Source organism: Platichthys flesus, chromosome 10 (genome assembly GCF_949316205.1).
Source record: "Platichthys flesus chromosome 10, fPlaFle2.1, whole genome shotgun sequence".
Lineage (NCBI taxonomy): Eukaryota > Metazoa > Chordata > Actinopteri > Pleuronectiformes > Pleuronectidae > Platichthys > Platichthys flesus.
Window position 1 is genome coordinate 19,823,804 of NC_084954.1, and position 21,682 is coordinate 19,845,485.

Sequence of the window (21,682 nt, forward strand, 5' to 3'; positions counted from 1 at the left end):
ATTAGTACAAATGTACAGTTGTATCCTGCTCAGAATTTCATCTTCCACCCTTTTTTTTATAGTTGCAGCCACACACTTGCATTAGATAACATTATTTTCTCTAACGATCATCGGTTGTTCTTCTCAAATCAGGCCTCTGTGTGGCTTATTTTCCAATATTATAAATATTCACCAAATGCCTAAGGTACAATCATTCCGTAATTATGTTACTGTATACTATGAGTAACGTAGTGGTGGAGAAGGGCTCCATTGTTTTCCAGCATCATGAACTAATGAGAATGCTGTAGCCTTTTTTACAGGATATGTAGTTTTAACCTCAGTATTTTAATAGCTAATCAAGAATTATCCATTGTGCATATTCAAGACCAACTTGTAGGATTCTGACTTTAAAACCAATCCCTTAGAAATTTAAGAATCAACCAAATCTTGCTAGCTGTAGCAAACAAATGTGGTAGTGACACATTATTTCAGCTGTCAACCTGTGTGTATCAATGAACTTTGTGGTAAAGTTGCCAGGATGAAATGTCCCCCATTAAAAATCTATCACTCACCCATTCATAAAAAAGTAGCTATATTCTGTGTTTGTTTGTAGCGAAATGTGATCCAAACAAATCAGTGATATTGTTTTCATACTGCTTAATAATAGAGGACGTTAAATACAGTAAAGATTTTAAGCCTTGCTCCATTAAACATTACAGGTGTTCTCTTATATCCGGATATAAGCACTTACATGGCTTAACACATTTACAGCTATGAAAGAGATATGATTGGCATAAGGAAACAGTTTTAACAAGTTGAAATAAAGTAAAATTACATTGGGTTTTCCAAAGTTCGAACTGATAAACATTATCCTGTTAAAATCAAAACTTAGGTGAGAGGAGTAATCTACTCTTTCTTGTGGAAAAGACCACCAATGGTGCAAAACCTAGTGAAAATTATCACAACCCACCCATAACTTTAACAGCGTAAATTAAATATATAGTAACTCATTTGGGTGTAAAACTTCCCAATCTGCAATGCTGAGAGAATATATGACTGGCCCAGTCCATTGTATTCATAATTAAAAATAAGCCATACGCCCTTAAGATTTTACTCATTAATACTTCTCTCTATTCCTGTGGACTTCAAACACACACACGCAAACTCACATATATCCCTACACAATCAGCGGTGTATGCACCTCACAGCTGAGAGCAATTCCACGTTTTACTGACAGGCAGACTGATTAGCCAGCAGCTGCTCTGCCCTGACCCATCTATCTTAACGTGAGAGAAATGGAGATACAAGTAGTGAGGGGATACTAATGAGTGACAGAGCAGGAGAGTAGTATAGGCACTGGTCTACTCCATCACTCATCATCAGGAAGGAGTGTGTGAGTGTGTGTGAGTGTGTGTTAGTGTGTGAGAGAGAGCGAGGAAAAGGGTTTGGGGGCAGAAAAATCTGAGATGGAGTGAACAACCAGCAGTGACATACTCCATCTATCTTAAATATGTCACGCTGGTCATTAGAGAACATGTGAAAAGGGAAACAGTATTTTCCAAAAGGACTAGATGAAAAATAAGAGACGTGAAGTAAATAATCAAATAAAACTAAGATGCCAGTATACTCGGCCAGTTTTGTTTACTGCTTGAATGGACTTGAAACTCATATAATTGATACTGTCATGAACATTTGTATTGGGTGATTATGGTAGCAGGTGTGTTTTATATTCTTATTGTAATGTATTCAGTGACTTATATTTAACCCTGCACAGTCCTGCAGATAAAATTATAATATAGTTGCTTGAAGGTTTTGTAAATATGCTACTGCAAGATGCTAAGAGATATTGTGTTCCAATGACTAACTCCATACTGTGTATGATAAGGCATTTTAAATAAAAGTCAGGGCTGTGTCTTATTACACAGTATTGGAATGCAAAATGCTCACAAGCTTAAACTCCTCATTATTTTACTCAGTGAAAATCTAGGAGTTTTTCTCTATATGTCAGCTGGGATTGGCTCCATTGGGTCGAATTACATAGATTTAAAACTGATTTCAACGTTTGCCAACACTATCCTTCTACTAATATTATATTATCACTCAGAGACTGCTCCCCTTCGACTTGCAACGCTTCTGCTCTTAGAGCTCTGACTTCAGGCGTAACTGGGGATGGAGCCAACTGGTCCGGCTCGGGACCACCGTCCTCCACCGCACGAAAGCCCACTTCATGGGATTTTTTTGGGGAAAAGGTCCTCCACTTCAAAACAACTCTCTGTGGCATCGTGATTCTGTGTCACTCTCCATTTTCATATGGCCTGAGGAAGGCAATGAGAGTGACACGGTCGCGCTCACATCCAGGCCTCCCTCGCCACCTACCCAGTTTTTATACGTAAACCTGAAGTGAAGTACTCCAAGCAGAACTGCTTAATGAAAACATGACCAGACAACAAATATCACAAATACTAATAGTGCTAGTGCTGAATGAGCTGATGGAGTAAAGTGTTAGGCTTTTACACTGATTTAAAAGTATGTTTTTATGTTACCTACAGGTTTGTCACTATTGATTCATCAGCAGTGCCTGAAGGTATCACACAGATTTACATGTGTGCACATATGCTGGACACCAAAAACAAGATTATTTACACCTGTAAAGACTTAAATATTCAGGCTTATTGGCAGATGCCTGTAAAAAAGACAATACTCATTACTCTGATAAGTAGCTCTTCTTGCGTTGTGACACTTTGCAGACATTCGTGGTTCAAATCTGTCAACCAATCTGCCATCTTAAATATAATATTGATGTTAGATTCGTGGCCAGATAAAAGATCTTTGTGGATAACCTGCTAGAGTCGAAAGCATCATTGTGCCATCTTTAAAAGGGGCCTAGTCCAGCCCCCACCTCAGCCAAGGCTAATGTCCTCTCTCACCATTAGAAGTATAGAAAATGGAAATTGGTTCTATTTGTAGCATAACGAGATGAGGTAATAAACGGATACAGATTGCAGAACCCATTATTGGTTTGACCACTGACTCTATGACAGTTCTGTACGAAGCTGGGACTCAACAAAAGGAAGCGCGACAAAAAAATCAAGTACAAAAAAAACTCTAAAGCCTCCAGAGCCAGCAGTACCACATGACTGAGTCAGGAAATGGTTCGCGGATTTGGCGTGCGATTTGAAATATAAGGGGCAGCAAAACACATTGGACCCCACTCACATTTTGTGGACTTGGGACTTTATTGCGATTTATTTGCAACAAAAAAAAAACTCCCTGAAACCCAGCACTGTGGAAAAGATGTATTTTTTAAAATAAATGAATAAAATGTCTATATTTTACATGTTAAATGTTGTCACTAGTAACACAAACACATTCACATCACAACTCTTTGCCCAATTTGTTTCAACTTTCCCTTTTGACTCCGCCATTGTATCATAAAGACAGACACCATACTAACAAGTTCATAATGTATGTATTGGCATCACAAACATTAATTAATTTATTCAATTCAAAGTTTTCATAACCAAAGCCATGGTGTCATTAAAACCACTCTGCCTGTTTTACATTTAATGTCCACTTGATTGCGCAGTAGAGCAAATGAAGCAGCATGACGCTTCGGCCCACGAGTAAACCAATTGGAAAGCTTTAATGTTTCATGAAGCTTCATCTCGCTATCACTAGTAGGCAATTGGAGAAGCAAACAAGTCCATTCAGGGAAAAGGCACAAAATCTAAAGTCGGTGATCCAGGCAGAGTTGTGTTGGGAAACCAACAGGAAGTAACCCTAGACTCAAGAACCCAGACAACAAAATAAAAACCGGAAATGAATACAAACAGAAACAGACTGAGCAGATTGTTACAGACTCGTGTTCAAGAGTTCATGAAGAAAAGTAACAGGTGGGTTGTTGTCCTGAAGATTTCAGTAATGTTGGTATTTATGAGTGTAGATGTCACACTGATTTGTACTTTGTTGCTGGGCTTTCCACTTATCTTCTTCTGCCTTGAGACATATATGATTTTCTGTTGCCTATCGTCTGTACTATGCCTAATTTCATACTGTAACACCTAAAATTCCCACTATGCTATCCTACCTTTCACACTGCTGCAGTAAAGGGTGCAAAGTATGAGCGCACTTGTCAATCACAAAGATTTACTTCAAGTTTTCAGTTAGCTCTTTTTTGGCTAAGTTTGAGATTTCAATGCTTTTCAAAGTGTGTTCTTCATCATTAATACAGAATAAGGTATTAAACTTTCCAATGTGCAAGGGTGCAAGACTGTTGTATGGTTTACTGTGATATTTATGAGGATTTCCATAGTTTTTAAATGAAAAAGTCCTTTGATTAGTGCAGTGCTTTACTCCTGCAGCTAAACACTGATAATGGCTAATACTGTCAGAAATCCTTCAGAGGAAAATCCTGTTGAAGACACACAGTTGCTTTGAGGTTAAATGAACAAAAGCTGTTTCTCTGAAGCCTGTGAATAGTACTTTCCATAAAAATGGTTTGCTGGCATTTTGGCTCTCTGGGGAGCCAGTTGCACCTCTGTGACTGCTGCAGGGCTGATAAACTGGGTTTCCAGATGATCTCTTGGGACCTCTGAGGCTATGAAAAGAGAAATCCACCCCAAACCAGAATAGAGCTGATATTGATTTACTTTCTTTAACCTTGATTTAACCAGTCCCGCTGAGATTAGTATTCTTTTTTTCTATGAAGACCTAAATTTCTAGATTGAGTGAAAGAATGTGAGTTCCATAGATATGTACTGGTAAGTTCACCAGTCTTGTTGAAGAGTTTTTCTGGTTTCAAAAGAGTCTTGACTGAAAATGTTAATACCAACAACAACCAACAGAAACAAGGCAATACATTGCTAAAATAGTGAATTTTATTTTCTTCTCTGTATCATAGCTGGAAGGTTCCCCATCACCACTAAAGTACTGTTAAATATAAACACAATTCCAACATCAAAAATGAGTAAATAAATGTAAGGTCATGCAGTATCCAACAGGATGTTCAGTATAAATGCAGATATAGCAGTTATCAAGCTTACACAGTGGGCAGAACTCCAACACCTACATGGGATGCAGCCATCGCCCTGTTGAAAGGTCAAATATCAGCAGAGATGCGCTGACATGATGCTTTGTCTTTAGCAGCCTAATTGATAATAATCTATACTTAAATTGATCAAAAATTTCCTTCAAATATAAAACAATCACTCTTTTTTCTGTTGATCAATTAGAGACTAAAATGTATCTGAAATCATGTAAAACATTAGCAGTCTGTCTCCTCAGGCAGCATTTGTTTGGTAGGAGCCTAAATGCAGTTTGGATAATTAAATTCATCTTTAAAAGTCTTTATATTTATTAAGAAGAAACTGGAATCTAAAGAAACAGTTCATATTTACAGTAAGCAACATAATAATTTGCGGTTCTTGATCTTAAAATGTTGTGTGTGATTTAAAATGTATTAAAAAAAGTATTTTTACTATGATGGTATACAACTGAACAGTTATTAGAAAGGCATAGCTTTTAAAACTGTTCAAAATAATAACAATAACAATAAAAACAACTTGAATTTATATAGCGCCTTTCAAGAGACCCACGGATGCTTTACATGTGTTCAGTCTTAACCCTAACGTAATCAGTCAGTCATGCAAAGGAGAAGTGGGGCCAAATAGTTTCTCTCTTTTAAATTACCCAACAGTCTCTTAAAACCAATCACATCCCACTATATTCATAGAAATAGAAACTCACAAATATTTTTTTTAAATAAAGTTTCTATTTATTTCATTCAGATCCATGTATTATTACCTTAAAATAAGTGGAAATGTAACAATAAAAAGCACTCTCTCAATGAAAGTGATTTGACAAGTCCATGATGCGATTGTTAGTATAGATCCACACCATAACTTACTAGGTTATAAAAACTGCAGCCAATATTGATGTAAATTTGACCTGTGATTTCCCTGTTACGACTGATATGGGAAAGCATGTTGTTTTCTGCTCTAATGGACTATAAAGGCTCAATTAAATTTACCTATGTCCTTCTGTGTTTGACAAATGTGAAAAGCCTTTTGCTCATGTGCCCTTGATTGATGGCAGCTTTGCATTCAAATAACATTAAAACTTGATAGCCTGCTAACAGTTCCTAGATAACCATTACCACCCTGTTGTGCTAAAAACAGTCTTTGTGTTGCTGTTTTAACCCTCTATGACACCATTTTATAATATGCCAGCCTTGCTTGTGTGGGTCTAAAATATAAATGTTGTTTCACACAGTCAGCTCTCCAGTGGATATGCTGACCAACAGAACAGTAACATCTGTTTATCTCCTTCCCAGAGGAACAACAGGTAGGATTTTGTTTTTCTTTACTGCCCTGTTTAGTGTTGCAGTAATAAAAGTGTAAATCCCACGATGTCCTTTTTTTCCTTTCCACGGGCATAAATGTGTTTGTGTTAAATTAATTTGATGGCCTCTGACATACACAGCCTTTTCCAATCATCACTGGGTTTTAAATAGTTTGTAATCTGCTGTACCTGTCAATATGACTGATATTCCTCAACCAGGTGAAAAAGACGTTTAAAGGGAACAAATGGTAGATAAATGTAATGTAAATGTTTTTTCTAATGGTAGCATTAGATCGAACACCTGGCCAAGAGATTGCAAAACCCTTAAATTATTCTAAATTTGAAACACATAACATACTAATGGGCTATTCAGTGTAGACACTTTAAGGGTTACTTGGTAAAGATTTCAGCTAAAAGGAATTGTAGGAAAATATTTAGTTGCACCGTAAATACTGTTAAAAAATTTTGGAAGCAGTTTGAAAACTTATTTGACAAATACTTATATAAACAAATTGTTTTGTAATCAAAAATATGTATTACATCTAGCCTCTCATTTCTCCATCTAATTTCATCAGTCTCTCCCTCTCTTCTTTCTCCACATCCAAGCTTCATCCCTGCTCTCGTTTCTCCATCTCATCTCCGTCCCTGATATATTTCTCTGTTTGTGCTGTGGGAGACAGTCAGATGGCCTGATTGTCGTGGCTGGTCAGTTAATTTTCTCAGATATTTACTATTCTAACACACAGACGCACAGATGCCCTCCTCATCAACGGAAGCCAGATATTGTGGAATGATCCATGAATTTTCGGTTTGAGTGAGTGTTGTATGAGTGTGTGGGGGTTCACAGCCACATACACACATGCATGCCTGACTGCCTGCTTCTCTGACAGCTCACATTATTGGCTGTGAATGAATGCAATTGGGTGACAATTTGTGCAGCTGTGTGTGTAAATTTGAACGTGGGTGGAGATTTGACTCTGTGACAGATGTGGGAGTGTGTGTACTGTATATGTGTGTTGTAGTTGTATTTGGATTGCATGAGAATGTGCAGTTTGAAGTTTGGACCAAGTTTATGTGGGGTTTTTGACAGCATGGGCTGTGGGTAAAATGTTTGAATTAGTATGAGTGTGAGCAGGAGAAGTTTAACCATGTGCAGTTAAAAAATATTATCAGTAATGTTAGTCACTGTGGCTCCACATACATTTTCACATATATTTAAGATTTTTGTCAATTTAAAAACAGAACCGGTTTCATAAGCCAGACTGTCTTCATGCTGGTGACCATGGTTACCATATGGGTGGTATTCAAGGGAAGGGGCAAACTTCCCAAATACTTGTCCAGGTTGGACAACTTGTTGGATGTTGTCATGTCTTAAAGAGCTCCAGGTTTGATAAGTCACCCCTTGTCACTTTGTCTGAGGACTCAATAGATTTTTCTTTTAAAGCACAAACAAGATACAAAAGCCTCAGAGCTGCTTAAGGAACATCTGGAGATCAGCATCACTAACGAAAAATCAGGTCAAATGCATGTGAAGTTTGGAAAAGATAAAGACATGTTATACAGGTCTCGTATAACATGTCTTTGGTAATGGTAATGAATACCAAAGTCATACATTCATGTTGTTATCTCTTATGGTACGATCAGGCTTTGAGTAAATGGGGTTAATTTTTTAACACCCCAAATAGGTTGATAACACAAGCAGTATGACTCATTGATTGTGTTGAAATTATTAAAATGTATGAAAAGAAGAAACAGTGTCATTGACTCATGTGCTTAAACCGTAACTTGCAGCAATCCTAGTTCAAAGATTTGCTGCACATTTGACATAATGAAGAATTGCATGGTTGAAGCAATTGAAATGAGGCTTTGACCCTGATATAATTAGGTTATAATTAGGTTTCCATATACGTCTGAATTAGTAAATAATTGGATCTCAGTGAGTGGAAATATATATTATTTTTTTTTTAGGTAAAAGGTCAGAATTCATGTTGTCAAAGATGTTTGTTTCTGTTTTTTTTTGACTGTGTTGCAACGCAGCCGTAATCTTTTTTTTTTTTGTACAGTGCTTTGCTCCCTCTACTCATGCAGCAGAACACTGAAGTCTGTCTTTGTGATGGAGGTACAGAGAACACTGATAAAAACACAGTCCCCATCCCCTGGGTGATGGACATCAGCAGGTCACTTCTTCAGGGAGCCTCTATGCAACTCCTCGTCTTCTACAGCATCTCTCACTCTTTCTCTCCCGAACCCTCGCTCGCTCTTTCTTGGCCCTTCTATTCTGCACTGGCCCCTTGGGTCTCTGCCCTCTGTAAAGGTTTCTGACCTCTAAATTGCTTCATCTCCCACTGAGCCAGTGCCTGCTCGACCATCCTCAAAGACACACGTGTGGTCATCACGCACAGTAGCATCTAATGGAACACCCGCAACTCCCTCATAGAACTCAAATCACCCAGTCATTTCTCAAAAACCCAGCACAATAAAGGTCCCTGTGTGGTTATCTCACACGCCCTTTGTACTGTACTGGTGCTTCCACTCCTCTTTATAGAAACACTAAATCTTTTTATTTTTGTCAGGGGTTTTCAGTATAGTTGGGACTGCCACTCTTTTTTCCCCAGAGTACAGTACTTTGGGTTTTTGTTGTGACCAACTGACTTGCTTGGGATAAAATTGCCTGATTCTGTCAACAAGGTTCTTTGCCCTTTAGTGTTGATTTTTACAAACTGACAGATCCCAGTGGAGGGGGTGAACTTATTCCTTTCGAATGTGCTGTTGCAGGTTCTGTATTTCAGTGTGTTTCGCTGTTTTTCAGGAGTCCAGGCGATTTCTTGCGCAACATCGTGATGTCATAACGGCCTACATTTGAATAATGCACAGCAAGCAGCTAGTCTAGCAGACGCCCCCTAACAAAGCCAAATAAAACAAAACCAGAGGCTGACATTTCCTACAATTGCTAAAACTGGTTGACCAATGTGGTGGAAATTTGGTTAACAAGCGACAATGAATGTATTGTTCTGTGTCTGAAACATATCGTCTGAAAAGGTGTGACTTATAGGCTGCATCCTAAATGTGTTGGAGGGGAAAGTATCATGTATGATGCCGTGTCAGTCAGCTACGTTTTTCTAACAAACAACAAACAGAGTCCAACCACAGAGTCAGCAAAGGTCACTATAGAATTCACCTGATCTGAGGATCAACATCTGCAAAACATGAATAGACAATGGGCTCACATGCTAGACAGTGGGTGCACCCTAAAGTTTATGTTGAGCTGTACCCTAGATTGTAATGTCTGCTGTAAGCATAAACTAAGAAGTTATTAAGTAAACAAAGTTGGCTAGCCGGCCAATCACAGCAGAATTGTCCATTGGGGGGGGGGGGGGGGGCTAAAGAGACTGGAGCTAAAACCAAGTGTTTCAGACAGAGGCTCAAAAGAGGAGCAATGAACAGTATGAGAAAAGAAACATTAAACATACCATCCCTAACCTTCTTTTAAACAATTTTTTTTATAGATAATAATAATAAGAAGAAGAAGAAGAAGAAGAAGAAGAAGAAATGACATTCGACACATAATTCTTCCTAATATGTCTATGTATCTAGAAGGGGATTATTTACTTTTAAGATTAAGACTTAAACCTAATAATGACAAAGGCTAAGAAATAACCTTTGCGACAGTTATTTAATTAACAATGCTGATTTTATTTCTGCATTAAGCTTGAATACCAAAAAGTGTACAAAATAAAAAAAAAATCTAAAGCAGATCACAGAACTGAACCATGGTTGTTACACAGCACTGCAGGAAAGAGGATGAGGGCAATAGATCACGTCTGTATGACAACCTCATGGTCTGTGTTTGTGTGTTTGTGAGAAAGAGAGAGGGGGGGAGAATGAATTGAAAAACCGGACATGTAATTGAAATAAATGGCTGCTCTCGACAGGTGAGGCCTCGTGTGTATGTCCAGATATAAAGTATGTGTGTGAAAGGCACCACTGACAAAATGAAGACAGAGCATTTACCATCTCTGTTGGCCCCACCTTTGGCCGAGAAATGGAATTTCACAAACCCGCCCACTGATGTGTTGCCCCTCGGCACGTATGAAGTAATCAGTCATGCAGCCAGTGATCACAGCAATTTATGAAAAGGGATGTCCACATGTTTACAGTAACTGTCTTTACAGAGCTGAATTTCTCACACACTTTCTTTACGTGTATATTTATAAGTGTGAAAGTCCAACATCATCCACAGTGTTAGAAAGGTTCTCAGTAGTTTAAACAGCTGGCCAGTATTTACTCAAACATCTGTTTTTCTGTTGCCATGGGATGAAGAAACTCAACCAGTGAACATATGGCTATGCATTCATCGCTGAAGACGCGATAACTGAAACACTAAAAAAATACTAATTATGCATTTGGAAGCGGGCAAATTATATAAATCCTTGGTTCAGTGCGCAGTATTAGAAACTTGTCAAGGATACGGTTGGAACTGTAATTTTACAGACGCACTTTTTGTTAAATCCAAAAGTCAAGGATAAATATAAAAACACATAACTTAGTATTATTTGTCAGACTTTTCTGTTGGGTGTCGCTAGTGAGACAGTTGGAGGATTTTCTTTCTCTCCAGGGAAAGAGGGCACTAAATACACACCGACACACATGGACACACACTCTCCCTCACCGAAATGTCTTCCCTATGGCCTGTTGTGTGTGTGATTTGATGTTCCATAGAAGATAAAATGGGCTCCTTGGGGTAGAAACAGCTTTACTTAATTTCTCTCTGTCCCTCCTTGCAATCTGAGAATGTGTGTGTGTGTAGATGTCGGAGCTATGGACGAGATCCATCGGCTGGAAATCAGCTCAGTCTTTCACCTGTTTTTTTTTTTTTTTCTGTCTAATCCACCACATCTCTCCTTATTTCCTCATTCTGTTTTCTTTCATCACATCCTCCTTCCTACTTCATCATGTTGTCATCCCCTCTCCCTCCATATGTATTCGTCATCCACCCATTTCTTCTTCAGCGCTCGGTAATCCCGTTTTCTCCTCTTCCCCTGACCCTCGTCTTCTTCTTCATTCCCTCCATTTGTCTCTTTCTATCACCGCAACTTTTCACTCGGGTTTGCCCTTCTTACTCTGGTTCCCTTGCACGCCCTCCGATTATCTTCATATATTCTCTCATCCCTCATCTTTCCTCTCTTTATCCTCCTGCTTCTCCATCTTTTTCATCCACCGCTTGACTGCACTATCCTGCTGCCTGCCGGTAAAATGTTTTCCCACCATTAGCTACCAGCTCTCACATTCCCCCCCCCCCCCCCCACACACACACGTCCCTCTCACATATGCAACCACCCGCATCTAACCCTCACTCCGTTCCATCAATCTACCATGTTTGTCCATCCATCTTCCTCTCCTCTTTTGTCGCCTCTCTACCTGCTGCTAACATGCATTTCTCATACAATGTGACCCCATTTACACTTAACAGTAAAGCCTAGATTACTCTTAACCTAGATTTAAATAATAAAGTGCAGTCGTCTTATCCGCCTAAACCACAAACTGGAGCTTTGATGGAAAATCTTATCTCATTTGCCTTAACGAGAATCTACTTCTTGTGCCGGAATATTGTAACTGTGACTGCCCACTTAGAGAAGCTCTGGTTCCCAAAGTAAATTTCCAATTAATTTTCTCCATCCAAGGTTTTTGGATGTTATAAGCCTTGAACCAGTCCGACCAGCTGCAAAATAAATAAAGTGACTATGAAACATTTAGATGGAGTTGAAACTTTAATTTAGGAAAACCTCATTTTCACTATTACATGTAATATTAATAATGGATGTCTTATTAAACACACTGTTTATATTGTTAATAATATTACATTATATTGATATTTCAGTGTCTCCAAAGTGATGCATGGACACTGAAGATTCATTCAATGTTTTCTGTGTGCAGCATGTTTTTTTTTTTTTTTTAACGAAACCCATTTACAACCCAGTCATGCATGGTGCAGGTTAATATGTGGCGTAATGGAGGTCTATTATTGCTGTACTCATCACTGTCTCCGCTCGTCCTTTCCCTCAACCGCTCCTCCCCTATCATCTTTGCTCATGTCGAGCAGTGGTTTTAGTGATGACAGATGAATTTAGAAGGGAATGATGTGAGATAGAAGCTGCTGACTTTTATCTGAAGGAGACTGGAGGATAAAGTGGGATTGTATCAGCCCGATACTGTAAGTCTGTGGTGACCTATAAAATGTTTCAGCGATTTACTAAAGCATTTAACCTCATGGTGCATTAACCTGAGCCAGTATAGAGAGGACAAATATCAGCATTATAATATATAATGTCTTTGTATAAGAGATTTACAACGATCTTGGAATGAATCTTTAACTACTTATCCATAAATCCGTTCCTCGCCACCAGTGGTCTCACCCTACGGTTCTTTTCATATGTACACTTGGATCCTTTGTAATAAAAGAAGAAAAAAAAAATATTGAACATGATCATTATTGAACAGTCTGTGAATTAGTTTAAAAACTCGTACAATTTTGTTTTTATGCTTGTTGTCTCTTAAGAAATGTCTTGATTGTGCTTGTGCAGAGGTGACCTTTGTTCGAGCCTTCAATTCAAGGAATATGGGATTTTTAATAATACATTTATAAGCTTAATTTGCTGAGAGTTCAAAGAGAAGATTGATCCCACCTAGAACCACTAGAGACTTTGTCAGCCGCTGATGGATGACCCCTCCCTCCATAAAGCAGAATTGCTGTGTTAACATCTTTTGGATGAAATTAAATCAAGATATTACATGTTAATCAGTGGCGGTGGCAGGCAGATGTTACTTGGTAGCCTAGCTAACTTGCTACCAGCTCCTGGTTCACAAACCATTTAATCTTTAATTGTTGCAGTGTTGAGTACTGGTGTTTGTATGGAGTGTCACTGAGGATTGGGCTGTGCAATTAACTGAAAAAATCCATCGCCATTATAACCTCCAACCAGGATCAGGGTTAACCAGTTCTTCCCACAGAGTGTGACAACGCTGTGTTTTAACTTCATTGCTGCAGAAGAAGCCACGCCCCTCTGCATTGCGCAGAGGCAATTTGGGGATGGAGTTCTTGTACCAGGTACTACCAATACATGCACTTGACTGATCATGGGTCAGTCATGGTAGTCAATCCCGATAGCATACAATTATTAAAACCAAAATTGATCAGAAACATGAACTGAAATGTTGTACTTGATATGCACTTTGACTTTTTAGTGTTGCCCGTTTTCCCACCCGAGTTGGGAAAATGTTTGCGTGGACACAGACTGTTTAGTTATATGGATTTATCCTCAAACAATTATTGTAACAGTTTGCATGTAATAACTGACAATTAAAGATGCTACACACCCATAATCTTGGATAATTAGATGTTCAGTGGGATTGAAATTGGGGCCTTTGATATGTGACATCAACAGACTAAATTAGTTGCATTGAAAAGTGCTTGTTAGTTTGCACCTGTTAGGGCAGAACAAGTTACACTCAGTGGAAAAATCTTGAGCGGAGGTCTAACTGGGCAACATCCCTTTAATGACCTGTGTCAGTGAATTATACAGTTTTCAACAACATACAATCTACCATGAACCGCCTGATAAGAGCTTACAACAAAAAGAACCGTGACTTTAAACTGGCAACCAATACTCCTGCCTTTCTATGTAAGGCAGCTAAGAATTATTGATAATATTTGCATTCAATTTGTGTTGTGCCGCAGCCTCCCTGCCTGGGAGGTGATCTGCATTAATGCCATGGTTAATTTAGAGAAAATGATAAGCCTGCTCAATGGGACTGCAATTAACCTCAAATTGTGCTTCTGAGAAATATGGAGAGAATCTGTGGTTGTGTGCATGCTCATCTCAACACACACACACACACACACACACACAATCTAAAAACGACACTCCCTCATGCACATACACAGTTGATAATTATGAAGTCCTAGAGAGTGAATGTCCCTTTTTTCTCTGCCTTCAGAATTAATGAAATCATTGCACTTAATGATGTGAGTCCCTCTCAGGTTGCAGGGGAATGCATATTTGACGTGGGTGCTCATTTAAACTGTATTGCACCAATAGTCCCTAAAAGGATGACAAGTCAAGGTTATGTGTTTTGAACGTTAATTTTTCATTACAGTGTACAGCAGTTTGCAGAGATGATTCTCTTTCTCACTTACATCAACATGATGTTCACTGTTAAACTGCAGACAATATGTTCACAACAGTGTTAATGGCACTGTCATTGTCTGACAGCTGGTGCGGCTGTGAGTGTGGCAGTTTGGAGAATGTGTTCAGTGTCAGGAGTTTTAATTGTTTGTCCACTGTGATGATTTTAAGCCAGTGCACTGAAGATGAGAAAAATGTTGCAAACATTACTAAAAGGTATCAATGAGCCATTGATACCTTTTAGTAACACCTGTTCCTTTCCGGTTTCACTACAGATCCGGTTAAATCCAGAGAATTGGCTACAGAGTTTACCAGCAGTTTTCCTTCCACACATGCATGACACAGCGGGAGGTTTTGTGCACAGATGCGTTCACAACAGCAACAAATCCTTTGCATTATTCAGTCTACGGGTGGAGCAGCCGGCTGCAGCACAAAGAGGCAGGAAGTGATGTATTAACTCGGCTGCCTTTGCGTTAGTATTGGTAGTGGATCTGTGAAATTCCTCCCTTTATCGCAAATGTGTTAACAGCCAAATTGACATTCACGGCTAGTTTTTGAACTACTGTAGCTGATGAGCTACAATGTGCATTTTGGTGACAGGATTGTACTTGATTTAATTCAACGAGGTCATAAATAAAGCTTTGTTAAGCTATATAGATATCTGTGAGCTCGCAGGATATTTTTTTTTAAGATGCTAAAGAGTAACTGTTCTTTAATTTGGTTACAAAGCTTCCATTTATAATAGGTGTGGTTAACACTGATTTGTATGAGTTAAGAGTGAGAAACTGTAGCTCGGTATGATGATGTGCATGGTTCAAACCAATTAAGCTCTATTTCTCTTTTTACACATTTTCCCTTCCTATAAACAAGTTCTATGTTGAAAAACTTGAATATGCCTGCTTGTTGTAGCCTTTATGTACATGAAAACTTGTGTCTAATAATTCAGGGAACTCAGACATGCACAATACCAGTTTTTCCTCCATTGTGCATTCTGTGCTAGAAGCCAGGCACAGGCTGAAAGCTTGTCGAGCGACGCAGTGCATGTGTACTTTGCTCGGCGCAGTGGAAAAACATCCTTGTGCACAGCAGGCCTTTGAATAGAGCAGGGTTTAGAGCAGAGCAGTTGTCGTGTTGTATCTAAAATGGCCTTAAGCCTACATCCACATTAAAATGTTTCATTTTTTAAATATTGTAAGTGGTGCTAGAGGCTCAGTGACACATGGACTACTCCCCGGGTTGGCAAACTGTTATCTGGGAAGCTGGTAAGCTGCATTACATTCCTCTACTGGGCTCCAGTTTTCAATTTCTTCAAAGAGCAGCACTTTAAAGATGGTTTGCATCTCATTCAGGACACTTGTACCACAAGAACAAGACAGTGGCAATAATGCTGCAGTCTTGTAATGATGTGGTCAGCGGTAGTATTGACAGTTGCCTCTAGTTCAGAAATCGTCTGACTGGAAAATGTGATTGTATGCATTAATGCCATTGACATTATTCTGCCATGAGTGGAACTTTTTTCAACTTGAGTGTCTAAAATACAGATCTCTCAATTCGTAAGCTCAACACAAAAATATGTTCTACTCTTGGGACTAAAAAACTCATCTGGAGATGTTGTCCCTTTCAAATGTTTCAAATGTAGGTGCAAATAACTAAGCAGATGGATAAAACCAACTCACAGGAGATGATAGTAACTTTGTGTATGTTTGTAATTTGCATGACGGTTGATACACTGGCATATGTGAAAAGTAGTTTGCAAGAGTTACTGATCAAATGAGATGAGATGACTTTGATGACTTCCAAGCAGCATCTTTTCTGGCATTCACATCATGCCAACACACACACACACACACACATACAACCATTCACCCAGACCACACACACACTCACACAAAGAGAAGAAACCGTGAACTTCTCTTGAACCAGGAGGAGGCGATGAAACATCAAAGTATGAGTATTTAACTGATTAAAGCCTCAGTGACAATGTAGACCCTGAGGACAGATAAATAATGAGGAACATTTCCTCCGTTGCTGTGTACCTCCTCTTCTGACGCTCAGGCAAACTATCAATTCTGTGAAGCACTTTGACTAATTGCTGCACTGTTTTCCCACAGTGAACAACTGCAGTAAAAGCAGCATGAGGCTGAATGACAGGTTCAATCTTCTGGTCTTCGATTACCATTGTTGATATGACTTCTCCTAACTTCTTTATTAAAGAAATATGAACCTCCCCACTTTCGGGGAGCTGCTCAGCTTAGACTGTTAAATGATAGCTCTGGTTCTCACTTGACATTACTGTTAACTTATATTATTTGGAACAGGATCTGCATCGGGAACCTTTTACACTGATGCTGCTTCACTAGCCTGATAACTTGTTTATTCACATGAGTGCATGTCTTCAGAGTGAAGAGTTCCTTATGCCTATGATGCAAACTGCACTGTGTTGAAAGTCTTTCAAGGTGCTGGAGTCTGGTGAACCTAAATGAGTTTACTTGGAACAAGTTGGATTTTCTCTCAAGGTGCTTGGTCTTCAGTTTGCTCTTAAATTAAATTTCAAGAGCAGTTAAAGGGACTTCAAAAGTGTCAAAATGAACTTGCATGTAGCTGTAGACATTGTGCTACAGCATTTGCTATCATGAATTGAACGTTTCTTGTTTTAAAGTTAAACTATCTTGACTCCATAAGCACAGACAAATAAAAGGTCCCATTAAAAAAGAAAAGGCTTTTCACTCATCCATAAAAATCTTCTCAAGATACTCTTAGATGTTCTAACTTTGGGAAATCTTTGTGTAAAGTTGTGGTAGAATCACAGCCAATGTGTACAGGTGTATGTTTATAATATAATATTCAACTTGTATTTGCATGCCAGTGTATCTACTTGTGTTTGTGTAACTTTCTGGTTGATACTGAATATTTAGTAGATCACAAATCAGACTCAACAAGAATGCAAGCACCCTGAGTAAAACAACATGTCAGTTCTAGCAGAAGAGAATAATAACTCCATAAGGATGCAGTTGTATAAATCAGACTATTTAGCATTTTGCTGACTCATGCTTTGTCCTGCCTAAATAAACAGCACAGAAAACAGTCCAACCAATCCTGCTCTGCAAAAAGACAATTTACTCTAGCCTGGTATTCTGAGAGAAAAGCATTATGCAAAATATACCAGAAGGACATATGTCATGAGCATGTTTTAATATTCTTTAAATATATATTTTACATCTAGAACTAGATATGGAATGACGTCACTTTTAAAGGTTTAAAATAACCTGTGTGCAAATACTGGTATGTGAGTCCAGAAACATGAGCTGCAACAGGCAATCCACTATACTGAACACAAAATGCAATACATTCTATGTGTGTGTGTGTGTGTGTGTGCCTATTGTGTCATTAATTTGTGCTTCAGCTGTTCAGCTCTCTCTCTTCTTCCATTTTACTTTTCAACCTTGCTCCTCCATCTCTTCCTCTTCCTCTCTGACAATCATCAGTTAACGTTGTTACAGAATCATGCAGCGAGACAAACGTATATCAGAGTGGTGGTGGTGTGTGCTAAGTATGTGTGTTCTGGCATCTGTGTGATAAGTGCTGTTAACTCTGCAACACACAGATAAACACTTTCCAGTGTTCAATTCATTACATTGACAAATGGCTTAGTGTGTATGTGTATGTGTGTGTGTGTGTGAGGGGCATCATGATTCTGTGAAAGCAAACTCATAAATACACAAATGCAGACAACATATTTCCCCATTTGTTGCTGCATATTTGTCACTAGAAGGATGTATTTGTGTATCCGTGATTACTGTTAGCAATAGTCCACTTATGTCAACATGCTGAACATTTGGATTAGCTTGAGAAAAACTTTGCATACATCATACAGCCATTCCGAGGAGACATGACAAATAGTCATACTGTTTTTCTGTACACCTGTAATTGAATACAAATGTTGCTGTAATTAGACGCATTTTAACATCATCAATAGAATTAAAATAAGAAATTAATGAAATGGGGGAATAACCAGAACAAAGTCAAAGTAGTTGGAACAAGCAGGTTGTTCAAGATATTCTTTGCCTAACAACTTCCTCGAGCGTTACTCAGTGTATCCTGAAGCACCACTTGACATGCTGGGAAATATAGCAGACAGCCTCTGGTCGTGGACGCACACATTTCAAAAGATCGTGCCTGGTGTGGTCACGCTGCATATGTCTGCAATCAGGGGAAAAGATCAGGGTCAGGTTCAGACACTAACAACAGAATGCCTGTTGGGGCCTGGTCAGAGTCGAACACTGAGATAACTGAGGCGAAATTTACATTTATTATTAGACTGTAGGCACCTCGTATAATCTTGTTAGATGTTGTGTTTCAGTTCAAGTATGTAGAGAGCTGTAGTCATCTGTTCCACATTGATAGGTGTAAATAGATTTTGTGTAAGGTATGAAAATGTTCCAGTTTGATCCACGTGGATCAAATGTGTTTCTACTTCAGTGGTTATTCATGAAGCTTGAAGTTTAATATCTTATTGACCACGGGTTATTGTTCAAAGTGGGAAAAATAAATGTTCAAAAGCATAAACATGTGAATTTAAATATATATATATATAATATAAAGTAAATTAAATTTAATCTTTTTTTACTTACTGTGACTTGTGCACAGGACAGTGTGGGTTTGTAGAAACTGTAATTGAAATATCATTATTAAAACTATGTCTCTGTCGAATATGTCTTTCGACATCTGTGTGACAGGAGTCAATAGACAAATGTCTTCTAGACCTAACATCAAGCTCAGTTGCTCAGAGATTGTTTTCAATATCTCGTTATTGAACAAAATAAAATGATGAAATTCTGAGAGCAAATTATCATGGCAAGTAAACAGGCCTGTATAGAGAAAATGGTATAAATGGAAAATCTGATTTATAATTGAGTCTTGCTGCGAGGTTGCTTGTTAGCATTTTCACTCTCATTATTTCAATACAAAAGTTAGTATTATCCAGTTTCTTTGTGCTAAATAAATTATCCACTTCGACACAGTTGTGTTTGGTGCAATCTAGCCAAATTCAAACAATAATATTGTTCATATTTTTGCCAAATGGGACATATCAACCGTATCAGAAATTGTGTGATTCAGGATAACAAGTCAGAGTCTGGCGTGAAGAATCTTTCCACTTGGCTGCTTGGAGCTGGGATCTTATTTTGCAGTGATTTTTCACTGTGCCTATTTCTGATGGAATAAGGCCTTATCCAAACAGCCTGAATAGAAGAAATTAAACTGTGTGGGTTTACAGAGCCGTAGGGAACTACTTGAAGCCGTCTTAAAAATGAAATGTAACACAACGGAAGTATTTATTCTTACAGCCAATCTGTTTTCAAATCAAAAGAACATAAAAATAATGGAGGATGGAGTCAGGTGGGGGAAGAATAATGAAGTGAGAAACATTTATTTATTTTTAAGCAGCCACAATTATAATTGAGGGGAAAAGGCCAGTCTTAAGTTAAAATGGTCTGCAATTAAAGCTGCTTCAGTTTTTTTAGCTAATTAAGTGTTAAAGTCATGAAGAAACCCACAAGGAGACACAAAACATAACCTGTGTAGCCGATGCTGCAAGTGAATATTCGCCTGAGGTAGCAAAGGCCTTTCTGATGTAAAACTGCCTGATGGGTGCATGTGTATCAGCAAGTGTTGGGTTTACACAGTATTACACAGTATTTCATTATTTATCAGCATGTGTGTGTTTTTCATTAGTGACTAGAATAGTGTCTCTACAATTTTGTATTTTTTAGTCACTTAATTGTGCTTGATCTTATTCTCATGTCAAGTAACCAAGCTTTGTCCCAAGATATACAATTATGTTATTTTTAACTTTATGTTCTGTGTTTATTTTGATATGCCAGCTCACCCGAGGCACACACACATTGAAAGAATACAGGCTTTGCTTCGAGAGATTCAACAGTGATGACAACATGGCTTCAAGTTGCTTCTTAAATGTCCCTTTCTGTCACCTGATCATTGTGTAGTGAAGCATAAAGTGTGTGTATGTGTGTGTGTCTGACTACTCTTATGTTTTCCATGCTCATTTGAGTCTAAAAGGCTTCACTCTTATGCATAAATATCATGATGTTGGCTCACATGCATCTGTAATAGCTTTATGTTGCAGTGTCACTCCCATATTTTTGCCCGTTTGTGTGGAATACACTGCTTTTAGTTGCTGAAAGCAGATAAAATGTGACAACTGTGAGGTCACCGCTGGGTAACACTCTCCCATGCAAAGCCACACAGAGGATCCTCTCGGCTTTACATTAATATCTCTCCCAGCATTTCACTTTCATCTGTTTTCCACACACACACACACACACTTTTAGTTCTTCCACCTCACTCCTGCCCCCCTGGAGAGTGAACGCTGCACCGGCATTTTCCACTGTACACTGTCGGTGTTAGATGTGGGATTTTCAGACTAACAGGACGGACAGCAGAGTCTTCTGTGGTTTCAAATCTGATTACTGTCAGGGCTGGCGTGGGTTGTTGGCTTACAGACTCCTGACAGGATGTCGGTACTGAGATCTACAGGTGTATCCGTGGAAATTGACAGCTTTTCTTTAATACAGTACCTTCAAAGTTCACAACCTTCAGTCTTCAATATAACTTGAAGCCTTGTGCAATATCACTGAATGTTAAATGATTCTTAATCGTACCACTTTGCACTTAAGGTTTTATTCTCACAGCTTAAAAATATGTATTACAGGTGTATACAATTTATGATGTATGTACTGTATATGTGTTGTGTATAACTGCTAAGAAACTAGGAAGACTACATTGAAAACAAGATCTAATGTGTGTTCCCAATTTGAGTCAGAGCGTTCCTCAATCTAAACGTGAAATCACTAAGTTCTACTCTGGATCTGAAAGACCAAGCCCTTGAATAAAGATAAGAAAAATCAGCTTTTCCTATTGTTTCTTTACTGTGTGTAAGTGTGTTTGTCCTTTAGTGTGTGTAATGTGTAGTGTGACCCCTGAGTTTTGTCCTGGACCTAACATCCACATAGCCTCCCCTGGCTTTTCATTTTTCATGACTTTACCTCCAGGTATTTTGAATGCTGCCTTCAAAGAAGTGTTATCTAATTTAGCAGCTCTTACGCCGGGTTCACACCGGACGCGTAAGCGACGCGTAAGCGCAGCGCCAAGCCTCTGGCTCC

The 21,682-nt window shown here is 38.6% G+C and overlaps 1 long non-coding RNA gene across 3 annotated transcripts in view; it reads left to right on the plus strand.

Annotated features, from left to right (window-relative positions):
* The window catches only part of LOC133961401 (uncharacterized), a 32,002-nt gene extending 10,575 nt beyond the window's left edge, over positions 1–21,427 (plus strand). The window contains exons 3-4 of one of the 3 annotated variants that reach the window (XR_009922004.1): positions 6,250–6,321; positions 20,384–21,427. This is a non-coding gene — a long non-coding RNA (uncharacterized LOC133961401). Of the gene's footprint in view, positions 1–6,249; positions 6,322–6,924; positions 8,036–9,824; positions 11,527–20,383 lie in introns of those variants that run through there. The other 2 variants (XR_009922003.1, XR_009922005.1) reach the window with 2 other exon arrangements.
* Positions 21,428–21,682: the final 255 nt, after the last annotated feature.